At 39.8% G+C, this 24079-nt stretch overlaps 1 long non-coding RNA gene across 1 annotated transcript in view; it reads right to left on the bottom strand.

Annotated features, from left to right (window-relative positions):
* Positions 1–23509, bottom strand: part of LOC136794451 (uncharacterized) — a 179143-nt gene extending 155634 nt beyond the window's left edge. The window contains exons 1-2 of the long non-coding RNA XR_010841216.1: positions 23346–23509; positions 16670–16808 (exon numbers count right to left, since the gene is read on the bottom strand). This is a non-coding gene — a long non-coding RNA (uncharacterized lncRNA). The remainder of the gene's footprint in view (positions 1–16669; positions 16809–23345) is intronic.
* Positions 23510–24079: the final 570 nt, after the last annotated feature.

Genomic DNA, 24079 nt, shown 5'->3' with positions numbered 1-24079 from the left:
CTCTAAAGGGTGCTCTGTAGTCTCTCATGGGGTCCTCAGTGGGGGCCCACAGCAATGACATTCTCAGCTTTCTTGTCTTGCCTCATAATGTCCTAGGATCACTTCCTAAATCAACTACTTAACTTGAACCACTGTCTCCAGGTCTGCTTTAAATGGAACACCATCGAAGAGCCTTGGCATCCCACCCAAACTAGAGCTGCTCCTGACCCCAAAGACCCATCTCTGATCTCCCAAGAAAGCAAAAGATGCCCTTTGTTAACCAAATTGCTACTTCTACCAGGACAAAGCCAATTGTTCCACCAGACCGGATACAGGGGAAACTGCAGCCAGCTGGGGCAGAGTAGGCTCCTCCAAGGTATCCTCTTAAGAGAGTGGTGCCTTTGGGCCCTTGTGCTAGTGCTGGCATTTCACTCCTGAGTGATGTAATCCAAAATTCACCACACTCAGAGGGGAACAATAGATGCTGTTGAGTGACTTACAGTGTGCTGCCCTAGATTTCACTGCTTTGTGAAATTTGGATAAAGATTCGCTTTAAGCCTGAATATAAGATATGAATAATGTAAATGCACTTTACCACAATTCTGTTACTGTACCACCGTAACAATCAAAAAAATAGAACCCAGTGCACCTTGCCTCCCCCAGTGGCCTCCAGCAATCCAGTTTCCCATTCAGGTCCTTGTTTCTTTATTAGTAAAGTCCAAATGTAATGTTTTGCAGAATAAACATGCTACATGTGCTGAATTGAGTAGATGGCCATGGGTCTTTCTCCATCTATGGTATGTGGTGAAATGGTCTACGGTGATAGACTCTGGTGGGACGTTTCTGGGTCCTGTGCATGAGGCTGAACCACTGGCTAGAAGCTCTGCCTGCAGGAAACATAACGAGTCCAAGGGGGTGTGTGACAGGAGAAGAAGCACTGGGGTGAGCAACCATAGGCTAAGAGACGTACAACTGGGTTAGATGGGTCAGTTCAGGGACTAGACCCAGGCCAGTTCAAAGACCCTCCCCTTGGGATCTGAGCAGGCTTAGGGGAGGGCTGCACTACCTGTTAATCAGGGTAAGAGGGGAGGGGCCCTCTTCCCAGCTTCATCTTCTCTGTTTCAGTAAAAAGAAAGATCTCCCTGCCCCCTGCCGTATCACAAACCCCTGATGGAATGAAGGATCAAACACTGGATTAAGGAATTACCAGAACCACTACCATTCTGAGGTTGCCATTACTGAGGATCCCTGCGAATCTGGGAAGTGGGCCAGTTTCGTCCTCAGCTTCCTCAACTACTGTTCTTTAAGGCCCCCTCCTCAAGCCTTCGCATACTCAGTGCCCCTCTACCTCAACCCTATCCCCAAGCTCCTGGATCAGGATCCAAGAATTTCAGAGTTACTCACTGAGCAGCTACTAAGCTCTGTGTCAATAACAATACACAGTCCCTGACTTCATAGAAATTCTGTCTACTGGGGAAGACAACATTAATCAAAGACTCACACTAATAAATACTACATGGCACGCATGGAAGAGGCTGTGAAGAGTCTGCTGTCATAAGAAGTACAATGAGGAAACTGCTTAACAGAAAAGTCAGAGAGAACTGAGCAGGTGATGGCTGAACTAAATTCTCAAAGAAAATTAGGTATTAAGAAGTGAAGGAGGACTTCCCTGGTGGCACAGTGGTTAAGAATGGGCCTGCCAATGCAGGCGACATGGGTTTGAGCCCTGGTCCGGGAAGATCCCATATGCCTCAGAGCAACTAAGTCCGCATGCCACAACTACTGAAGCCCGTGCGCCTAAAGCCTGTGCTCCGGAACAAGAGAAGCCACAGCAATGAGAAGCCCACGCACCACAATGAAGAGTAGCCCCCGGTCGCTGCAACTAGAGAAAGCCCACACGCAGCAATGAAGACCCAATGCAGTCAAACAATAACTAAATAAATGAATAAAAAAAATGTTTAAAAAAGAAGTGAAAGGCTAGGAGCAGGACATGGCACGGGGATGAAGAACAGCATTCCAGGCAGAGGTAACTACATGTGCAAAGGTCCTGTGGCTAAAGCGGTGGGAAGTCACTGAAATGTTAAGAAGTGGCCAGAGGAGAGAGTTGGGTGGAGAAAGAACCTACTCAGACTTGTGTTAATAAGACTACATTGGCTGATGTATGAAAAATCCCTGGAAAGAGCAAGAGGGGATGCAGACAAAGCAATGGTCAGGCTACTGCAGTGGCCTAGAAGAGGGGTTAGTGGCATGATGTAGGGGAGTGGCAATAGGGTTAGAGCCAAAAAAAAAACATTTTTGAGATAAGTTAAGAAGGTAAATAATTGGGACTTGGTGATGGATCAGGAATGAGGACTGAAAAAGAGGCAGTAGAAAGGGTTCAGGCTTGCATAACTGGGTGGATGGTGGGGCCACTCACTGAAACAGAACTAGAGAAGATCAAGTTTGAAAGGGAAATTCATGAGTTTGATGTGGATATGATGAGTCTGAGGTGCCTTCTGGACATCTAAGTAGAGATGACAACTTGACAGTGAACTAATGAATCTGGAAATCATCTAGTACAAGTCTTCTGAATGTAAGAGTCTCTTCTACCACACTCCCTGTGGATGATTGCCTAACCTCATCTTGTACACTCATTCCCATAAGGCATCTCAGTCCAGTGCTAGATGGTTCTTACAGAAGGAGAGCATTTTTTATGCTACTTCCAAATCTACAAATCCCACTCTTGCCCTGATTCCACCCTTCTCAGCCTACCTTCTCTTCCACAGGATATGTAAAGGTAGTTAGCATGGATCTCCTCCCCTAGGCAAAGTCTTACGGCCTGTAGATGTTCTCTGTTCTTTCATGTTTATCCTGCTCCATAATTTCTGACCCTCCACCATCTTAGTTGCTATTCTCTGACTGGATTCCATTTGGTTGCCCTGTTTCATAAATGTTCTGTCCCTTCCCCCCCCGACTTTGCTCCCCAGCAAGTCTGTCCCCTTAAGGCTCTGTTCTTGACAGTCATAATTTCAGCACAAGTCTAAGAGGGCACAACTATACACAAAGGCCTGGATGTTACCTTTTTTCCAGATGAATCACAAATATCCACAAAGAATTTGTTATAATCATCTGTAAGGAATCCTAGGGACATGATCCCCTAAATTTTCCAAATAGCCATTAGAATGTACCTGCTCAGCTGAGTCCCTTGAATTAGAGGTTCTAATTCTTTGAGGAGCCTTGAACTCCTTTGAGAATCTGATGAAAGCTGTGCACCCACCCACAAACGCATGTATGTACATCCATAAAGAATTCCACATGAGATGCAGGGGTTCAGTGTCCTTCTGAAGTCTGTCTCTGGAACCAGGCTTAGAGTCCCATATTTCTATTTAAATTCCTCCTACAGCATCCTCTCCCCCAACCCACTAGCATATTTACTCCATTTCTCTCAAGCTAAGGCTCCAGGCACAAAACTAAATCCATGACTACCATACAATTGGAACTCGGAGAGACAATTTCATCAGCTCTAAGAAAGGATTCTGCCTTGTTGAGCACCATGTCACTGAAGCCCAAATCTTCTTCATGGAAAATACTAAGGAAAATCAGCTTCTTGTTTCTCACCATGCAACAAAAACCCACATATCTAAAATATCTTGCTACATTAAGTGACCTTCCCACAGCACCTTCAAAGTGTTTGAATTTCCTTGAGAACTTTTCAAAGTTCTAGTTGGAGTAAAGGAGGTTTTAATTACTGAGAATTGGGTAAACATGCCTTCAGAAAAAGTTGTCTCTCTGGATAGAATCATTCAACTGGAATGAAAGCTTATTAAGACTGTGGCTACAGCTCCATTTCTTTTACAGCATGAAAAAACCAGCTGATTTCAATCTCCAGTGCCTCGATAAGATAGTCAAATAAGTTAAGTGACAAAGGAGGTTGAAAACATCTTGGAACTCTGTGAAGCATGTGTGCTAAGCATGATTACATAATGTTTTAGCAACCTACATTCACGGTTGCTTATTCACTCAGTCTGGAGGAGATTGAGAAGCTATGATTAGGGGTAATGCCTTGTCTTTTTTGTTGTTGATTTTTACAAAACATTGTACAATCACATGTGTATATGCATGTTCTTTTTCTTTAACATTTATTGAAGGTCTACTATGGGCAATGTGAGGTACTCAAAGATGAATTAGATGTCATTAATGATAATCTTTTATATTCTGGTTGGGGAGATAAGACTCAAATGCAGTACAATTGTTTCAAATCAAATGCTATAGGTATTCAGAAAAGGAGAAGAGTTCTTTCACAGGAGATTTACCTTGTTTGAAAATTAGATATTCTTGGGACTTCCCTGGTGGTCCAGTGGTAAAGAATCCACCTTCCTACGCAGGGGACGCTGGTTCAATCCCTGGTCATGGAACTAAGATCCCACCAAGCCGCGGGGCAACTAAGCCCAGGCACCACAACTACTGAGTTTGCACGCCTCAGTGAGACAGCCCACGCTCCCTGGAGCCTGTGCACCACAACTAGAGAGAAGCCCACATGCCACAACGAAGAAAATAAAGAAAAAAGAAATTTAGATATTCTTTCATCTGGGATTAGCAAATGAATTGCCCCAATTCTTTTTTTTTTAATCAATCAAAAGCCTCGGGAGGGAGGGGAGGAGGAACAAAACAAAAAATTTAATAAAATACCATCTGTATGTCCTAATGAAGTTGATATCCCTCAGCTAAATAAATAAACCAAAAATTGAAAATAAGTAGTATCTACATATTTAGTAGTCACCTACAGGCATGAGCTGAAATTATATGGGAACTAAAATCTAGAACTACTCATGTTAATAGAGGGCACAGTTTTTGCCAAATTCATTCCTAACGATATTTCACTGAAAATAACAAAATTGCAGCAAAACCCCACACTAACAGGCCCCACAATAAAGATACGATGTAATTGACTCCTTCCCTCCACCCAGCCCTGTTCTCAGATCTGGTGGGCTACAGTTCTTCTATGACGAGGGAAGGAATGGAGTGGAAATGAGAAGGGGAACATGGTTCCCTGGAAGCGGCAGGCAGCCTCTTCCTGGGACGTAGGGAGGAGGAGTGGTTCCCTGGGTCCCCAGGGTTCTCCTAGCTCGCTCTCCCCAGATGAGGCCAATGAAATGGGCACAAATTAACCGGGGGATTTCCTGGAATTGCTGCTGCTGTCAGAGAACTCATAGCCTTTCATAGGACGCTGGATCACTGCCAGTGATACAGCTTAAGTCAGAGAGGACGACCATCACAAGGTGACATCACGCTGCAACTGGGATGCAGACAGATTTGAATCCCTCAGCTAAATCCCACAAACTCCGTGGCAGCTAGCTGAACAAGCTCTCCACCCTTGCTTTATTAAGCTCATGATATCTTGAACCTTCACTCTATAGAACTGGATATTTTGGACCCCACTTATCAGGTTTGGGCAGGGTTTTACTTAGTGCAATATCTTCTAGGTCATCGTTTTTATCCAAAAACAAATTTATGAAAAGGTCAGCTATAGCTTGTAGGAATGATGAGCAACTCAAACAGAAACTGAAATCTGCAATGTTTTATGAAGGAGAGTTGGAGGCAAGAAACAATATTGAATGAGAAGTGTACAAATATGAAAGTTTCATTTTATTCAGGTTTTTAAACCGTATCTAGGCACTTCAAAAGTCTGCCATTATAAGCTCTAAAACATTCAAAAGCAACCATTATCTAAAAACACAGCTTAAGAAAAGAAAACATTAAAATCACGGGGCAAATTTTAATTCTATAAAACCAAGATCCAAGATATCCTAAAGAGATTGTGCCCAGGGGATACATGCATACACACACACACACACACACACACACACACACACACACACACACACACATCCTCAAGCCAGATTTCATGTGATCATGAAGTGTAGTTTCCTAATCTTTGAGATTTCAAGGTGTGTATTTTACCTTAGTGGTAGAACTAGTTAATTCAATAACTATTTAAGTAGCACGAACCAAACCATTTAAACATTGTAACCAGAAATTTTTATATAAAGATTTTAAAAATTGAATGAAAACAAAAGATCATCACCCATGTTGATCCTACTTTGCCTACTGACTGCACTGCAGTTTATCTACAGATTTGCTTCTCCTTCTCACCCCTGTTCCCCCAACACACACAACAGCAACGCAGCTTAGTGCTATAGGCAAAGCAACAAAGTAATAGCCCAGAGCAAATAGGAAATGTGATTAGAGTTATTTATAAAATATTATCCCTGGTTTATTTTTTAAGAAACTTCTTTTCATAGAGCACAGACTTGTGGTTGCCAAGGGGGAAGGAGGGAGGGAGAGGAGGGATGGATTGGGAGTTTGGGATTAGTAGATGCAAACTATTATACATAGAATGGATAAACAATAAGGTCCTACTGTATAGCATGGGGAACTATATTCAATATCCTATGTAAACCATGATGGAAAAGAATATGAAAAAGAATATATATATATATATAATATATATAACTGAATCGCTTTGCTATATGGCAGAAGTTAACACAACATTGGAAATCAACTATACTTCAATTTAAAAAAACCTCTTCTGTTATCAAACAATGAGGCATCAGAGGTATAAAGAAGGGTTCTGCTAGCGTACCATGAAGGATTCTGTTAATGTACTGATGAGAACTTTGACATAGCTAACGAAGACATCAACATTTGAAGGAATAGAAACATTTCTTATTAATGCTTATGATGAGCATATTTGGTGACTGAAAAACTTGAACCTCCTCACTAGCTTCCATGGCTCTTGTGACTACATCACTCAGTCAAGAGCACTGCAAGCACTATGTGGCCACCCTTTTTGCACCATCTGGTGCACTGCAGTTCTGAGAAAGGGGAGTTAATTAGCTATATCTGAGCAGTCACAAGATTTATAGGTTTGATTATCCAAAAGAGATGCTTTTACCCTGATATAGATGGCGTTTTCACTGTGGTATTAATAATAATAAAAGCATGCCAAATGAATGAAAAAGCATCATTATAAAAGAGATTTGTGTGTGCAGTGAAACCGTATGGGTGGCTCCTAGTTCCCACAATGAAGATGTAACTATTTTCATATACAAGTTATTAGCTCAAGTTGTTCTTTATTCTACCATAACTCCGCTCCTATAGCAGCATAGTCGTAGAAGAAAAATAATTATGCCTGGGTGTGATGTGCCAGATGTTTTTAAAGCAGAGGTGGCAGTTTAATTCTAAGCCAGTTTAAATGGTTAGATAAAAGCAGTCCCAGAAAAAAAAAAAAAAAAAAAATTCTTCTAGACCAGCACTAGCCAATAGAAATATATGCAAGCACTTATCTAATTTTTTATTTTCTGGTAGCCACATGTTTCAAAAGTAAAAAGAAACAAGGGAGCTTGATTTTAATAGTATGTCTTAACCCAATGTATCTAAAATATTGTTTCAATGTGAAATTAGTATAAGAATTGATTAATGAAATCTTTTCCATTCTTTTTTTCGTATTAAGTTTTCTAAATCTGGTGTGTATTTTATACTTACAGCACATCTCAGTTCAGACTAGTTGAATTTCAAGTGCTCCATAGCCACATACAGCTAGTTGCTACCATAATGAACAGCACAGTTCTAGACTTTTCCCTTACTTACATTTAGGACTATGGTTAATCCCTTCCATGCATTTTATAAAAATATTCAGAGAAGATGACTCTGGCAAGGCTCTCCACAATTCGTTAATCACTCGGAAATATCTGCATGTGTCCTCTTCACAGAGGGCAGCTGAGTACTTTCATTCAATCAAGACGATCACAGTTCTAAGTTCAACCCAGAAAACATTTTTTAAAAACTTTTAAAATTCTGGCGTCCAGTAACTATGCCTTGGTTATTTTGTGTATCTATAGGAAGGAGGAAAACCCAGAGATCAGAGGAGGCAAAGCTCTATGTGGTGTGTTCCACATCCTCACCTAGCTGTGGGAGGGAGAAGCATGTTGCACGCAGTTATAGTGAAAATTAAAGGGAATAATGTGTGAAATGCATCAGGGCCCTCAAATGTTGGCCTAGTCTGGAATTACCAAAGGAAGAGAAGGCTCTGTCCCTGCCCTCAAGCTCTAGATCTAACTGGATCCAGGGTAATAGGACAGAAACCATGACACTGGAAGAACCCAAACAGAGCCCAAGGAAGTGGAAGGCTGGGTTAAGCCACAGAATGTTTCTAGGTGTGGATACATGTGGTGTTGTCTGCCACTAACCCCTAACTCCTAATCTGCCCATGGAACACTTGTGGATGAAATTAAGTGGGTTTTTGTTCATGTGTTTTGTTTCCAAGTAAGCATCAGCCTTTAATGAGCAAATCATAAAAGAGCAACTTGCAGCCTGAGATAGAAAGGAGAAGAGGTCTGGAAGAGGGAAGAATTGTCCCATTTTTTTTTGACTAGGAGATGGTACTAAGTTCACCAAATGAGTGGGTGTGTTTTTCCTTTGTGCTTTACCTGAAAGTCATCTCTTACTCCCTGTCTATTACCTGTTGCCAGCATACAGAACTCAGGCCTGGGGAAATAGCCCAGCTTCACATGCCCTGAAGACCTCTCTGATGGTGAGGCAATGCAGAATAAAGGGAATTCATAAATTCTGCATGTTTGCCAATGTGAATGGTGCAAATCAGCTGAGTTAATAATAAAAGGCTATGAGAGAGATGAGTCAGATAGGGTTGGAAAGAATTGGGATAAGGCTCATGCCCTGTTCTGTCATAATGGTATTTCTCCCAGCTACCTGTGTTCTGGAGTTAGCTCACAACCAACAACTTTTATGCTCTCCCCATGAGACAGACCTCATGGAAGAAATAATCCAACCAGTACCATAGACTGGGTGGCTCAAAGAACAGACATTTATTTCTCACTGTTCTGGAAGCAAGAAATCCTAGATCAAGTCACCAGTAGATTCAGTGTCTGGTGAGAGCCTGCTTCTTCATTGCAGCCAACTTCTCACTGTGTCCTCATGGCAGAAAGAGGGCTAGAGAGTTCTCTTGGTTCTCTTTTATAAGGGCACTAATCCCATTTATGGAGACTCCACCCTCATGACCTCATCACCTCCCAAAGGCCCCACCTCCTAACACCATCACATTGGGGGTTTGGATTTCAACATATGAATGTTGGGAGGACACAAACGTTCAGTCCATAATAATCAGTAATCCTCAAGTATATAAGCTTCCTGAAGACAAAGCTTTTGTTTGTCTTGATAACCAGTGCCTAGGTGAAAAAGACACTTTAAAGGTGCTTAATAGTAAGTGCTTAAATATTAATTGAATAAAGCAAGAAAGGGAGACCAACAATTGTGGGTTTGGAGTATCAAGGCTGGCTAACATTGTAATGTCCCCAGAGGCAAGACAAAGGACCAATTAAAACCTACCAAGGCCAAAGCCAAGGCCAAGCATGAGAGCAGATGGGAGAGAGGTCCATGTAGGCAATACAGAAAGAAATGCAGACTAGAAGAAATTTGGGAGCTATCATTCCCAGCTTTTAAATACAAGTAAATTCATCTCATTTGTGGATCAATTTTTTTCCACTTTTCCTCTATTGATTTATCACTTTTGTTAAGAATCTACCCTGAAATCTAATCACTTTAGTTTCAGAAGGCTAATCTTAAATTCAGTGCAGAGGTCATTTTTAGTTACTATTAATCATACTATCTTCCAACAAGCTAAATAAGTTCTCTCCATCTTTGATGTTTATGGTGTTCAAATATTTGTAGACCATTATGACATCTCCCACTAGTTGCTGCTGAGTGAGGCTTTAAGGATTAGACACATTTAGATCCTTTAAACCTGGAAAATGCCTCAAATCAATGCTCCCGTTACTCTAACCATTTCTGACGCTCTTCTTGAGAGTGTCTTCAGGGTCATTGTACATCTCTACACCACTAAGTCTGCAGCTCAGTCTGATGTTCCAAAGTCATATAATGACATATTTTTCTTGGATCATCTGTATCAAAATACCCCAAGAGTAATTATTTAAAATCAGATTCTTCGATCATACAACCAAACCTAATGAATCAGAATTTCTGGGAGGTGGGTCCAGAAATTCAAAATGTTAACAAGGCACAGATTTTTTTGGACGCACTGAACCTTGAGAGTCATCTACAAAAAGTCATTACTGAGAAATCCTTAACATAAAATATGAATACCTTTCCTATATAGGTGCCTAGTATTTGTGACCATCCCGCAAGTTAAGGCAATAGGGAGAAAGCAGAAAGGATCTCAGACATTCAAGACAGGAGACAAGCAGCGTTGGCTATATTACTTGTAGTATTTTTCTCCATTACATTACAACTTTCAGCTACTCTTTTGTTTATTTCAAGTTTGTGGAATTGGATTAATCATATTCTGGCTTTTTATGACATACTTTCATCATTGGTTCCTGTGGCTCTTATTTATTTGTTTGTTTGCTTGTTTGATTATTTAAAATATAATGAATACCAGTGATCCCACAGCCTAACAAAGAAATTAGAACATTTACAATAACTTCCATCCTCCTGTGTGATCTTTTATCTCTTGTCTCTCTGTCCCAGCTCTCCTTACTATATTGTCTACAAGTGCAAATTCAGGGGCTGGCAGGGTTTATGCTGGGATATTTTATAAGGTTCTTCATTCCCACTGAAAACACTTTTTTGAAAAAAAAAAAAAAGCCCATAAATTATTCAATTTGGATAGAACATAGAGGCTTTAAAGGGAGAGGAAGCCTAAAAAATAGTCTAAAGTCAGATTACCAAGAACTTATGCTATACTAATGAATTTGGACTGTCATTTTAATAGTGTGAATCACTGTGTATTTTATTGTTCTTCAGGAAGATTCACTAATCAGTAGTACATAGGCGTGGAAATGAAGAGAAACAATAAGCAGGAACAATGGTTAATAAGCTGTGTTTTCAACAAATGAGCTTTAAGTGTCTACTGTGTGCCAGGTGCAGTGCTAGGCTCCAGGGAAACAAAGATGGTTTCTGCCCTCAAAGATCTTACAATCAATTGGAGAGACAAATAAATTCACCCAAGTGCCTTAGTTGAAATGAGAGAAATCTATACAATGGAGAAGTGAGACCTGAAGGATGAAGATTCAATTCTATTAGAGAAATGAGGAATATCAGGAAAAGTTTTCACAGAGAAGGTCATATTGGATCTGAGTCTTGAAAGATGATTTTGAAAGAACTCTAAATAAAACAAAAACTTGAATCTCAGATATAGGATTGGAAAAGGACTAGTGTCAGTGCCTTTTAATCCAAATTCTACCTAATGTTCACTGGGTTTCTAGAACTTTACTATTATACGTGTAAGCATGTTGAAGCCAGGAGTCACGTGATTCAGTCTCAACAGTGCACAGTCAATGAACCACTGTTCAGCAACCGGAGTATGTTCAAAATCACCCAACCTCTTTGGACTGCATGTGAAGAGGAAATATAATCCACAGTTATATGTTTTCTTAAACTTTAATTTCTTCTCCCACTTATTTTCCTCACACCTTGGAGCACTTTTCATGCCACTCTCCTAGAAACTCTCTTAAAATATATCCTCCTCCACACCTAGTCTGAGTACTCTGGTTGTTCTACCCTTCACACTATCATTCTCATTTTGCATCACAAACCCCAAAATTCTGTCCTGGTAATAGCAGAACACTCCTCAGACAGCAAGAAAGGTAAAGAAACTGCAGGCAAAGCCAAAACTCTTTTTTTGCAGATTAGGGGATAGGAAAGGCTGAGAATACTCTTAGATTATTTAAGGAAAGGTAGTTTATTAGGCCACTGACAGTTCATTATTATCTTAGTGTTAGGCATAACTACATATTTAAGGATATGATTATGCCTTCTCCTAAGAACCTGAGTTTATCACTCACTATAAACAAGGGCTGGACTGTAAAGTGATCCTTGTTTTCTTAGCTTCCAAAGCCATTTTCTGCTCAACACCCATTTTACCTGGAATACCCTTTTATATTTACAAGTCAAGCAACCAGACTCCCTTTCATCAAAGGCAACCTCAAAACCCATTCTCTCCACATTCTAAGTGAATAACCTGCATGTACAGATGCTGAAATCTTTCCTTTGCTCTTATTGTTTCCATTAATTTCAAGACATCAAACCTTCCTTTTCATGTCATCTCCTCCATTGACTCAAATGTAAATTATCCTAATTTTGTTGTTGCAATTTTGAGAAATACCACCTTGATCACTGGCAGTAAAAAAAAAAAAAAAAAAAAAAAAAAAAAAAAAAAAAAAAAACCTTTTCTTCTTTCTTTTTTAAAAAGTCATTCCAAACTTAATACCATATGTAGCTTAACCCCTAATATATGAGATTGCCTGTTTTCAAAATACAAAGGTAGAATTATTAAATTTTCTTTTTTTTATTGTTCCATTTCCTTGTCAACAGTTAACATCATCAGCTTTTTGGTATTTGTTTTATTTTTCTGCCATTCTAACGGGTATTAAGTAGTATCTCATCATTTTAATTTGCATTTCCCTGTTGACCAATGATGCAAAGCATCTTTTCATTTGTTCCTTTGTCAAACATCTTCGTTTGTGATTTGTTCATTTAAATCTTTTGGTCTTTTTTTTTTAATTTTTGAATTTTATTTATTTATTTTTTATATAGCAGGTTCTTATTAGTCATCAATTAATACACATCAATGTATACATGTCAATCCCAATCACCCAATTCAGCCCAATTCAACTTAAGTTTCAAGTATAAGTAGAACCAATTACCTTGAATGAATTATAATTTAATCATTGGCATCAGTCTCTCTCTTCTGAATAGGCTGAAGATGCTCACTTCACTTCTGCATGAGACAGACTTCAGTTCTAGATGTGTACATCATTTCTGCATGCACTATAGATTCTTTTTCTTTTAAGACATCTTTATTTTATTTTATTTTATTTTATTTTTTGGTCATGCCATGCAGCATGCGGGATCTTCATTCACTGACCATGGATCAAACCCATGCCCTCTGCATTGGGAGCACGGATTCTTAACCAGTAGACTGCCAGGGAAGTCTCATGTACTATAGATTCTTATTGTTAGAAATTACATATTTATATATTTTATGCCCATTAACATAGATTTCTAATTAATATATTACGCATTTGTCTTTTAAGTCATACAGGAAACCAAAAGAAAAGTTACAAACCAAAAATGCAATAATACTGGCTTTTATATTTACCTATGTCATTACCTTTACCAAAATTCTTTATTTCTTTGTATGGCTTCAAATCACTGTCCTTTCATATCAGCTTGAAGGACTCCTTTTAGCATTTCTTATAGGGCAGGTCCACAAGCAATGAAAACTTTCAGCTTTTGTTTATTAGGTAATGTCTTAATTTCTTTTTTCTGTTTTTTTTTTTTTTTTTTTTTTTTACAGTACGCAGGCCTCTCACTGTTGTGGTCTCTCCCATTGCAGAGCACAGGCTCCGGAGGCGCAGTCTCAGCAGCCATGGTTCACGGGCCTAGCCGCTCCACAGCATGTGGAATCCTCCTGGACCAGGACATGAACCCGCGTCCCCTGCATCAGCAAGTGGACTCTCAACCACTGCACCACCAGGGAAGCCCTCTTTTTTCATTTTTGAAGTATAGTTTTGCCACATATAGAATTCTTGGCTGGCATAATTTTTGCTACCAGTACTTTAAACATGTCACCCATTGCTTTCTGCCCTCCATACTTTCTTATGTGAAGACAACTGTTAATCTTATTAAGGATCAGGAGGTTCTTATTAATCATCAATTTTATACACAATTCGTATGTAATGAATTGCTTTTTTTTTTTTTTTTTTTTGCGATACGCGGGCCTCTCACCTCTGTGGCCTCTCCCGCTGCGGAGCACAGGCTCTGGACGTGCAGTCTCAGCGGCCATGGCTCACGGGCCCAGCCGCTCCGGGACATGTGGGATCCTCCCGGACCGGGGCACGAAGCCGTGTCCCCTGCATCGGCAGGCAGACTCCCAACCACTGCGCCACCAGGGAAGCCCATGAATTGCTTTTATGTTGCTCTCTCAGGATTGTCCCTTTGTGTTTAGCTTTTGATAGTTTAGTAATAGATGTCTCAGCATGGATCTCTTTGGAGTTTATCCTACTTGAAAGTTTGTTGAGCTTCTTGGATGTGGAGATTCATGTCTTTCATCTAATTGAGGGAATTTTCAGCCATTATTTCTTCAAATGTTACTTCTTCCCCTTTCTCTCTTCTTCTGTAATTCCCATGATGTGTATGTTGAAATAGCTGATGAAGTCCCACAAATCCTTAGGATGTGTTCTTTTTTCTTCATTCTTTTTTCTCTTTCTGCTCCTCAGACTGTTTAATTTCAATTGTCCTATCCTCAAGTTTGCTGTTCTTTCTTCCACCTACTCAAATCTGCTGTTGAATCCCTCTACTGAATTTTTTATTCAACTGTACTTTTCAGCTCCAGAGTTTCTATTTGGTTCATTTTTTTTTTGATGTCAGTGTTTTATTGATATTCTTTATTTGTTCATACATTGTCCTCCCCATTTTTTTTTTTTTTTTTGGTTGTTGTTGCTGTTGTTGTTTTTTAGTTCTTTATCCATAGTTTCATTTAGATCTTTGATTTAAAGTCTTTGTCTAATAAATCCAATGTCTGATCTGGCTCAAGGATGTTTTCTGTCAATTTGTTTCCTGTGAATAAGTCATACTGTCCTGTGTCTTTGCATGTCTTGTAATTTTTGTGAAAATTTTCAGTGATGTTTTAAACATTATAATGTGATAACTCTGGAAAATCAGATTCTCTCCCCCTCCAGGGTTTGCTGTTATTGCTTATTGAGGGCTTCAGTCATCCATTTTTAAGCTATTTTTCTAAACTATTTTGGCAAAGACTGTATTTTTTGTCATGTGTGACCCCTCAAGTCTCTGTTTTGTTCTCAGCAGAGAGTCAGTGATCTGACAGAGATTTCCTTAATGCTGAAATTTAGCAATTTCTTTTTCATTAAGCTCTCCCCCAGTTGTTGCAAGTTTTTTATTAGATTCTAGAGTTCTAGAAAACATGATTCTGTCAGCTTTTACCAGCTTAATGGCTGCTTCAGTGGCGGGACCAATTCTTAGAGCTCCCTACTTCACTATTTCTGTGACATCACTCATGCACCTCACTTCTGTATATGCTCTAGATGCACACATCACTTCTGAATGTGCTCTAAATACATGCTTCTGTGTGCCTACTTAGATTTGAATTTGTCTCCAATCATGGAATCTCACAAGGGGCTATAAGTAAGAAGATTGACTTTTCTTAGCTTGCTTATCACTCATTCTGTGGAAAAGAGCAATTCTTTTTATATCTACATGTGTTTCTTCCTTTCCATTTATTTCTCAGAATAGGCCTTAACAATTGCTCTTTACCAATTTTCCTCTAGACCTACAGACTAAAATTTGTAAAGTAGGCCAAAAAGCAATATGATTCCTTTTTGTTCCAGTCTTTCAGTAATTCCCTATAAGGAATAATGATTTATTTAATGCTTGTAAACCCCTCTGAAGTATGAGGACATTACATATTGCTGGGAAGAGGCAAGAGCCGTATGTTAAAAACTAATTGGTGGAAACCACTTGCAGATTGTAATAATGAAACATCCCAAGTTCCAAGGGCACTGGGGACTTCAAGTAAACAAGCCCTCATTAATTTGGCTAATTAGTCACTTGCTGTATTTGCTGGTTTATAAGCGGCACCCTCTAAGCAGAAAATTGAGCTGTAAAGTGCTAAGAGCCATATGTGTGGTAAAGATGGCATCAGTATCCTACACCTAGGATTTCAAAGCACATCTCATACACTCAAAAACGCATGTAGGAGATGTGCATATTTCAGACTTATCCACATAATCTGAATGGACAGAGGGAAAACAAGAAAACTTATCCTATTCTAATAGATGGCAGAAAAGAGGAAAGGTTAGAAAGAAACTGATGGAAATCACTGCTAAATTTTTGTCCATAAAGGAGACCGACAGGCTTTTTTAGACTAGACCTCACACACATGGGTAGTACCTTGTGACTGGTCAATATCGAGGAAAGTTTGATTCCTGTGACTGGCAAATGCACAACTCCATATACTCCAACTACTGGAAATCTTGTCTCATAATGAGAGGGAGGAAATTAGATATCTCACATAAACTGTGGCAAACCTAGTGAACTATTCTGCCACCAAAACAGAGCCTCAGTTTATTGAGTTGAATGCTTGTGTCTACCAGATGCAGTGTCTTGCTTTCTCTGACTGAGCTAAAAGATATTGGGAAAGTCTTACTTTCCATTTCCTGTTTATAACAACTTACAATAACACCTTCCCTTCCCCGGCTTCCTGTTTAGCAGCTGGAGACTCTCTGGTTCCAATAACATTACATTTATAAGCCAGCTCCCAGGCTGAGTCAGACCTACGTTTGGCTAATACAATCCATCATGTATTCAATCTTATTTGTTTCAATCACTGAAAAATGTTCTTGATCTTGTCCTTAAACTCTAGTGATCTATTAATTCAAATTCAATTTTAAAAAGTACTAAACACATACTATATACAAAAGCACTAACATAGAGAGTACAAAGATGAAATAAGATTTTTCCTGTCTTAAAGGGCTTAAAATTTGCATCTACAATGACTGTCATCTGCAGGACAAAGAGCATGTTACTGGTAGTAGAATACAATGGCTAACTTCCTGTCATCTAGGAAACTGAAATCCCTTCCAAATTCCAGACTCACTTAGAAATCCATGATTCCAAATGCATTCATTTAAACGACTCTCATGTAGCACTTGCACTTTTCACCACTGAGTCTGTCCCAGAACGGCTCTCTACTTGCTTTCCAAACACAGTCCAGGTGGACCAGGGCGGCAGGGAAACTGTGGGAATAAACAGGGCTTATTTAGTTGGTGCAAAGAGCAAACGTAAATATCCTTATTAGCAGGCAAAGAGCTAGAATATATTTTTGAGTGTTGCCAATGAGTGGAAGAAGCAAGCTGCTTTTATCATGCAGTGGTGCAAATTAGATATTTATGGGTTTCCTGTGGTGTTCAAGGTGTTGCTCCTTTCCAGTATTTTAGGAAGAAAAGCTTTGTGTTCTAAGAATAGCTTCATTGATGATTCTCCCTTGGGCCCAGAGCTATTCTGATCTGGACTAGTAAATTTTATCTGAAGAGCATGAAACTCTGAGGGAGTCTGAAGTGTACCCTTAGGCTTTGGGGGTTTTTAGTGTTTTTCTTTAACAGCTTTATAGAGATGTGATTCACATACCATACATTTCAAGTGTACAATCCAGCGGTTTGGGGGTATATTTACAGATATGTACAACCATCTCCACAGTCAATTTTAGAATATTTTTATCACCTTGAAAAGAAACCCTGTACCCTTTAGCTACCACTCCTGTATCTTCTTATTCCCCCAGCCTCTAAACCACCACTAATCTACTTTCTGTCTCTATAGATTTCATTGTTCTAGAAATTTAATATGAATAGAATCCTATAACATGTGGTCCTTTGACGGCCTTATTTCATTTAGCATAACGTTTTTAAGGTTCATCCATGTCATAGCATGTATCAGTACTTCATTTTATGGCCAAATAAAATTCCATTGTATGAATATACCATATTTTGTTAGTCATTTGTCAGTTGATGGACATACGAGTTGTTTCTACCTTTTGGTATTATGAATACTACCACTATAAACATTCGTGTGTAAGTTTTCGTGTGGACATATGCTTTAATTTCTCTTGGATATATACATAGGAATAGAATTGCTGGGACATGCAGTAACTCTATGTTTAATCACTTGAGGAACTGCCAGACTGTTTTCTAAGGTTGCTGAATCATTTAACATTCCCATTTATAGTCCCAGAAGTGTATAAGGATTCTGATTTCTCCACATCCTTGTCAACACTTGTTAATATTTGACTTTTTATTCTAGTCATTCTACATACTGTATGAAGGAGTATCTCATGATTTTGATTGGCATTTCTCCGATGACTAATAATGCTAAGCATCTTTTCATTTGTTTTTTGGCTATTTGTATGTTTTCCTTGGAGAAATGTCTATTCAGATCCTTTGCCTATTTTTTAATTGGGTTATTTGCCTTTTTATTATTGAGTTGTAAGAGTTCTTTATACATTATGGTTATAAATCCCTTATTGGATATATGATTTGTCAACATTTTTTCCCATCCTGTGGGTTGTCTTTTCACTTCTTGATGGTGTCCTAACATTTTTTGTAGTAATGAAGTTTTGGAGAGCCTTTGTAGCAGGGTGTGGCTTTGCAGCATGACCCCAGCAGCATGGATCAGCTTTTGACATTGCCTAACTCCTTCACATCCTTCTCTGACATGACCACCTCTGAACCCTCCCACTCATCTCCATAACCCTTCCCTCTTCTTCCCCATCCAGTTCGAGTCACACTCTCTTTCTTTCTATCATTTAGACACACACATTTTTCCTACATTTGAATCCTGACATTTAGATATCAATTCAAATGTCCTTTCCTCAGAGACTTCCCCCACTACTGCCCATCTGTATCACCCCATCTAGTCATTATCATATCCCCTATTTAATTTTCCTCATTACACATGTCTTGGTTGTTTATTTACTTGTGTAAATACTAAACTATTCCACCAGAATATAAGCTCCATTAGTGTAGGAACTTATCTGTTTTGTTCATTGCTGTATCCTAAGTTCCTAGAATAGTGTCTGCTGTATAGCAGGTGCTCAATAAATATTTGTTGAATGAATGCATGAATGAATGAATGAATCCTCTGGCCCAGACATTGTGCTAGGAACTAGGGGCAAAAATGTGAGTAAGACAAATCCCCAAACAGGGGCAGTGTTTCTATAGAAATAAGCCTTGTAGTCAGTGTGCTCGGGGGAGGTATATCAGGGGTCCCGAATCCGCAGGCCATGGACCGATACCACTCCGAGGCCTGTTAGGAACCAGGTCACACAGCACGAGGTGAGCAGCAGGCGAGCGAGCGAAGCTTCACCTGCCGCTCCCCATCGCGCATTGCCGCCTGAACCATCCCCCCAACCCCCCCGCCGTCCGCGGAAAAATTGTCTTCCGCGAAACTGGTCCCTGGTGCCAAAACGGTTGGGGAGCACTGCCCTAGAGCATTCTTCTTGTAACCTCTCTGATGCTTCTCTCTGCCCATACTGCTCACCTCCTCCTGCCATCTGCAGAGGAGTGAATATATTCACTCCTTGCTTCAGAGTTTGTATCAGAAGTTGACAGTCTTGTTTATGCATGATCAAACCATGTACAGTTGCGCAGAGCCTGAACTGCCAAGGAGCACCCAGTTTGGCAGCAGCAAGGCAGAGGGAGAAGAGTAGGGGCTGAAATCCAGCCTATCCTCTGCTAGCCACAGCAGGAGGAGGAGGTGTCTTTTTGTAATCTGTCCACCCAGAGGCAGTGACATTTGGCAATTCATAGTATATGAGCTAGTAGCAGCTCTCTTTAAAAATACCAAGTGAAGATTCAGTCTTTGTCAATTAATTTCTACAGAAGACTGAGCCCCTCCAAAACCCTGGATAAAGGAGCCAGCTCCAGGATGCTGGCTTTGCCTCTCTCTAACCTCAGTGTGTTTGGTCCAGGGCCCAGGGTCTCTGCGTGATGTATGCTCTCTCCTCCTAATCAGTGTTCCATCCTGAAAGAGGAAGCATTTTTTAAGGCTTTTGGTGAAACACTCACTTCTTGATTAGGGTCTGAAATGAGAACTAGTCATTCTCCAGAATAACACTTCTTCTGTTTCAGGAGTCACTCACCCCAGTGGTAGAGACTCAGGTTAATGGCAGTTAACTTATGTAATGCTCCATATCCTGTGGGTTACACATGCATGGCAGCTGAAATCCAGCATCTAGTGAGAAAGGGCACTTGATCTATGAATTCTGCCCCTATTTCCCTTCCTCAGAAATGTTTATGGTACATTTCACAATATTGGGGTGAGGAGTAAAATAACTATATAATATTGGACTGAATACCAAAGAGGAATGAAACCACTTGCAATATTTTTCCAATATTTCTCTAAGACCTTAATGAAATTTTAAGTTTAAAGGAGCCCCACACAATTTAAATGCATATGATGTTCTATAAGAAAATTGTCATAGAAGCCCAAACCTCCATTATCATTAAAATAAATATGTTGTCATTATAAGAAGTGGGCTTCTTTTAAATGCACTAAAATGTAAAAATATTACTTCAAACTTAAGTCCAACACACCACAAAAGGAGAAGAAAGCTGTTGAAAGGATTAATAATGAGAAATGACAGAACTGTATCTCTCTTTGTGTTTTCCCCTTTCTCCTTAAAAGCAAAGATACTATAACAAATAAAAGTTTAATAAGTAAAAAATACATTTTAAATGAAAAACCATGATTAACTTATTAAGAACCATTAAGTATATAATTACAAGGATTCTATTACATTAAGATACCAATTTCTTTAAAGCCAGAAATAATACCTCCTGAAACTTTAATTATTTAAATGAGAAGAGAAAGAGGCATGTTATCTTCCCTGACAAAGATTAAAATCAATTTAATTGCTTCTCTGCTGCCTTGACATGATTCTTGCTGTGAGTCAAGCAACCAAAAAGGGAAATTAATACCGCAGCTGTTAATCAAGTGATACCCGTGCACTGCATTTGATTACATCAGGGAGAGAACCATTGCTGCTTGGCTGACTTCTGTGTCCACAACCAACCTGTGTTGTTGTTGGGAGCTGGGTGAGCTAAGAGAGGTGCCGAGGCTGGACTTAATTTTTAGAGCCTGTGATAGCACGAGGTGAGGTACTGCCTTGGGAAATTGCAGGTTGCTGCATTTGAGCTTGAGTAAAGGCAGTTCTATCAAGACAGAGGTCTGTTCCAAATTAAATTCACCCTTTGGTGCCTGATTCTACTGTCCACAGTGTGAAGTACAAAGAAACACAAGGGCATCGTCAGGGCTGGAAAACAAGAAAGAATATGAGAATGTGGCTAAGATGGATGCTTTTTTTGCCCGTAGAGCAGAACAATATATTTTTCAAGGTAGGCAGTAGCAGTTTCTAGAGGTCAAACACCAACTTTCTCACCCGAATTAGAATGTGCATTTGAAAGCAAGGTACAGTGGCAAGCGAGGCGCACCTCAAGGCCCCATATCTTCTGATTTAAAAGCAGGGCTTTTGTTAAACACCAGCACTGGGTGAACATCCAATGGCATCCACACTTGGCAAATGAATGTATCTGATTTTAAGAAAATGGTATTGTGAAATATTGATGAGTCTGGAAATACAGACCAGTACCCAGCCTCATCATGAGTTATCAGCCCTTGTTAACTTTACAGATGACAAGAGGCACCAGAGTAACTGAGGTTGTAAAAACTAATGGGTCTCAGGCACTTTGCACCCACAGAGTTCAGATTTATCAAGGGCCCTTTTATCAGGAACTTTAACTCTCCCCTGCCTGTTTGCCTTCTCTTGTCAGAGACAGAGGAGAATAATACAACAAGGCTCAAGCATATACATTCCAGATGAAAAAATTCTTCTGAGAACCTTATCTTTTCCCTAGATAGGAGAAAACCTCCAGGTAAGAATTGAGAAATTCGGTTCATAAGAAAAGTTTTGTAGTTGGGCTTTTTAACATTCCTACCAGTGATGTGAAAGGATCATGGGGGAAAGCTCCCAGCCAGACCAGTTGGAGGAAAAGCTTATATTTAGCAGGATACACAGAAAGACAAAAACAGAAACAAAAAAAATCATACTGCTCTCAAAAGATAACTCAACATTTTTTTTACATTTCAAAAAAATAATAACTGGCTTAAGTCAGCAGCCCATGGGATAAGTCAAGATGCCCATCAAGCTCTTATTTTATCTGAGCCCAGTTCACCTGTCCTCAGGATCTATAGATGACTTTGTCTGGCTCTTTTTCATCAAATACAACCCATCCTACTATATTGGATCACCTTGCTGTTAGTCTGGCACTGTCCCTCCCCATTTCAATTTGACCAAATTGAAACAGATGCCCAGAGGCCATGGAGATCAAGACTGGTATAACAAAATTTGGAGCCAGTTTCCAAGCTTAAATCAATATTTAACAGTAAGCCTGCTTTTATTTATTTATTTTTTGGCAGGCTTTTACTGGCAAATATCACTTTAAACTGAAAGCCAGGAGGCTTACTTATAAAGGATGCTGTTCAGGCTATATTTTGAAAAACAATAACTCATTTGACAAGACAACCTGGCGGTTTAAGGCATTGTACTCCCCCAGAATCAGGCAAAAAGGAGAGTGCTATTGTTTTCTATATCCTTCAAGGATGTATTTAATTACCTCATCTTCAAGCATGCAGAGACAATACAAATAAAGGAAAGGGAGAGCTAGACAGAGTGTGAGAGCCATTCAGTGTCTCAGTCTAACCAAGCAGAAGCCCCAGGCCCACCCACGGACATCAGAGGCACAACAGTCCAAGCCGGTGCAGGAGCGGGAGCCGTGGAAAGAGTGCAGTGGAAAACATTTACCAAGGCGGGGAAGATCACCCACAGAGCTTACACAAATGGACCTCTGGTTAGCATGAGGACTAGTATGGGTGCTCTTCGATGTTATCCTCTATTACACCTCACTGCTCTCCAACATGTGTGGCAAATCTCTTGATGAGTCCACAAAAACGATAACTAGTGAAGAAGTAATGTTAGGTCAGAAACGTAAGCCCACTGGGCTTGCTGAGCCTAGCAAGCCTGGACCAGAAATTTTATTTTACTTCTTTAGTGTAATTTTTAGAATGTATTGGAGATGTCCAAATTCTCTTTTCACCTTACCTACTTTGAACTGCGATAAAACAAAATAAAAACAGATGATCCACATAAGTTATTATGAAAGATTTTTAAAAATCAATGCACATACAAGGTATAAAAAATGAATCCACAGCAACTTAGCAAGCACCATTCCGTAGCTAATAATTATTTACTAATCTCAAGGAATCTATTTCAAAGTGTAAGGTCAAAAATTAGCAAGCAATACCTTATGTTCTACAACTGCAGACTCTACAAGCCTATGTTGTAATGCTGCCATTTACTTCAAGAGTATTTTGAGATTTTCTAAAGAAGGAAGTTGTCATCCACTTGGAATTAGTGTGTGGGTTTCGAGGAGACTATAATACAGCTCACCAAGAAACAGGAGGGACTCAAAGCAGTCACGTAAGGGAGAAAAGAAACCAGTCCCCATGTGGGCACCAAGCCTGTTTCTCCCCTGCCTGCCAGAACATTAACTCAGGAATGGTAGTCTTTCTATATGTTGTTACGTTGTTTTATAAATGCAGACCAGCCTCCAGGTACAGTTCTCTTTCTTCTGGAAGGTAAAAAAAAAATCCCCCAAATCTTCTCCCCGCTGAAACACCCCTACCCCCAGCCACCCAGGCCTTCCAAGAGACTTAACACTTGCCTTTTGCTTCTCCTCCAGCTTCTGGGCAAAACGACTTCCCCAGGATCTCTTCCAGACATTCCTACAGGTTCTCACGCCCACCTCTGCGAGCAAGCCGAGGGAGGGGGGACCCCCATCTACACCGACACAAACACAGTTGTAGGGCTTTCATTTTATTCTGTCGACTTCCCTTTGCAGCATGTCTGTCTCTCCCATGTCTGCCAGCCGCAGCAGGAGATTAAAAGAACAGAGGCGGTAGGAGCTCTTGTGAGAACCACGGGAATTTGGCAGAACCTTTGCAGGAACCATATGGCAGCAACTTTGCAGTTATACGAAACACTTCTAAGGGAGAAGATATTATTCCCAAGGAATTCTCCTCATCCTTTTCAAATGGATTCAAATGGATTGAACACTCCTGCTAATGGATGGCAATAATATTTTCTGGAGAGACTATATGAATACAGATTATATCTGACCATATGTATTTAGTAGGAATGGGTCATCATTATACTCCATAATATATTTCACTCATCCCAAAACGGGGAAAGACAATATGTGGTATTTCTGATATTCCTTCGCTATTAAAACCTGCTTATAGCACATTTTATTCATGTGTGTAATGAAGGGACTGAACAAGATAAATGGTTTTCAATTTTTTAACTTTATAGCTGACTCCTTTTTTCAATGAAAATCTTATTCAGAACTTCAGAACATAAAAAAGATAATGAGAGAGCAGATCGGGTTGAAGCAAGTGT

Source organism: Kogia breviceps, chromosome 1, assembly GCF_026419965.1.
Source record: "Kogia breviceps isolate mKogBre1 chromosome 1, mKogBre1 haplotype 1, whole genome shotgun sequence".
Taxonomy (NCBI): Eukaryota; Metazoa; Chordata; class Mammalia; order Artiodactyla; family Physeteridae; genus Kogia; species Kogia breviceps.
This window is presented reverse-complemented; position numbering and strand designations above follow the sequence as displayed.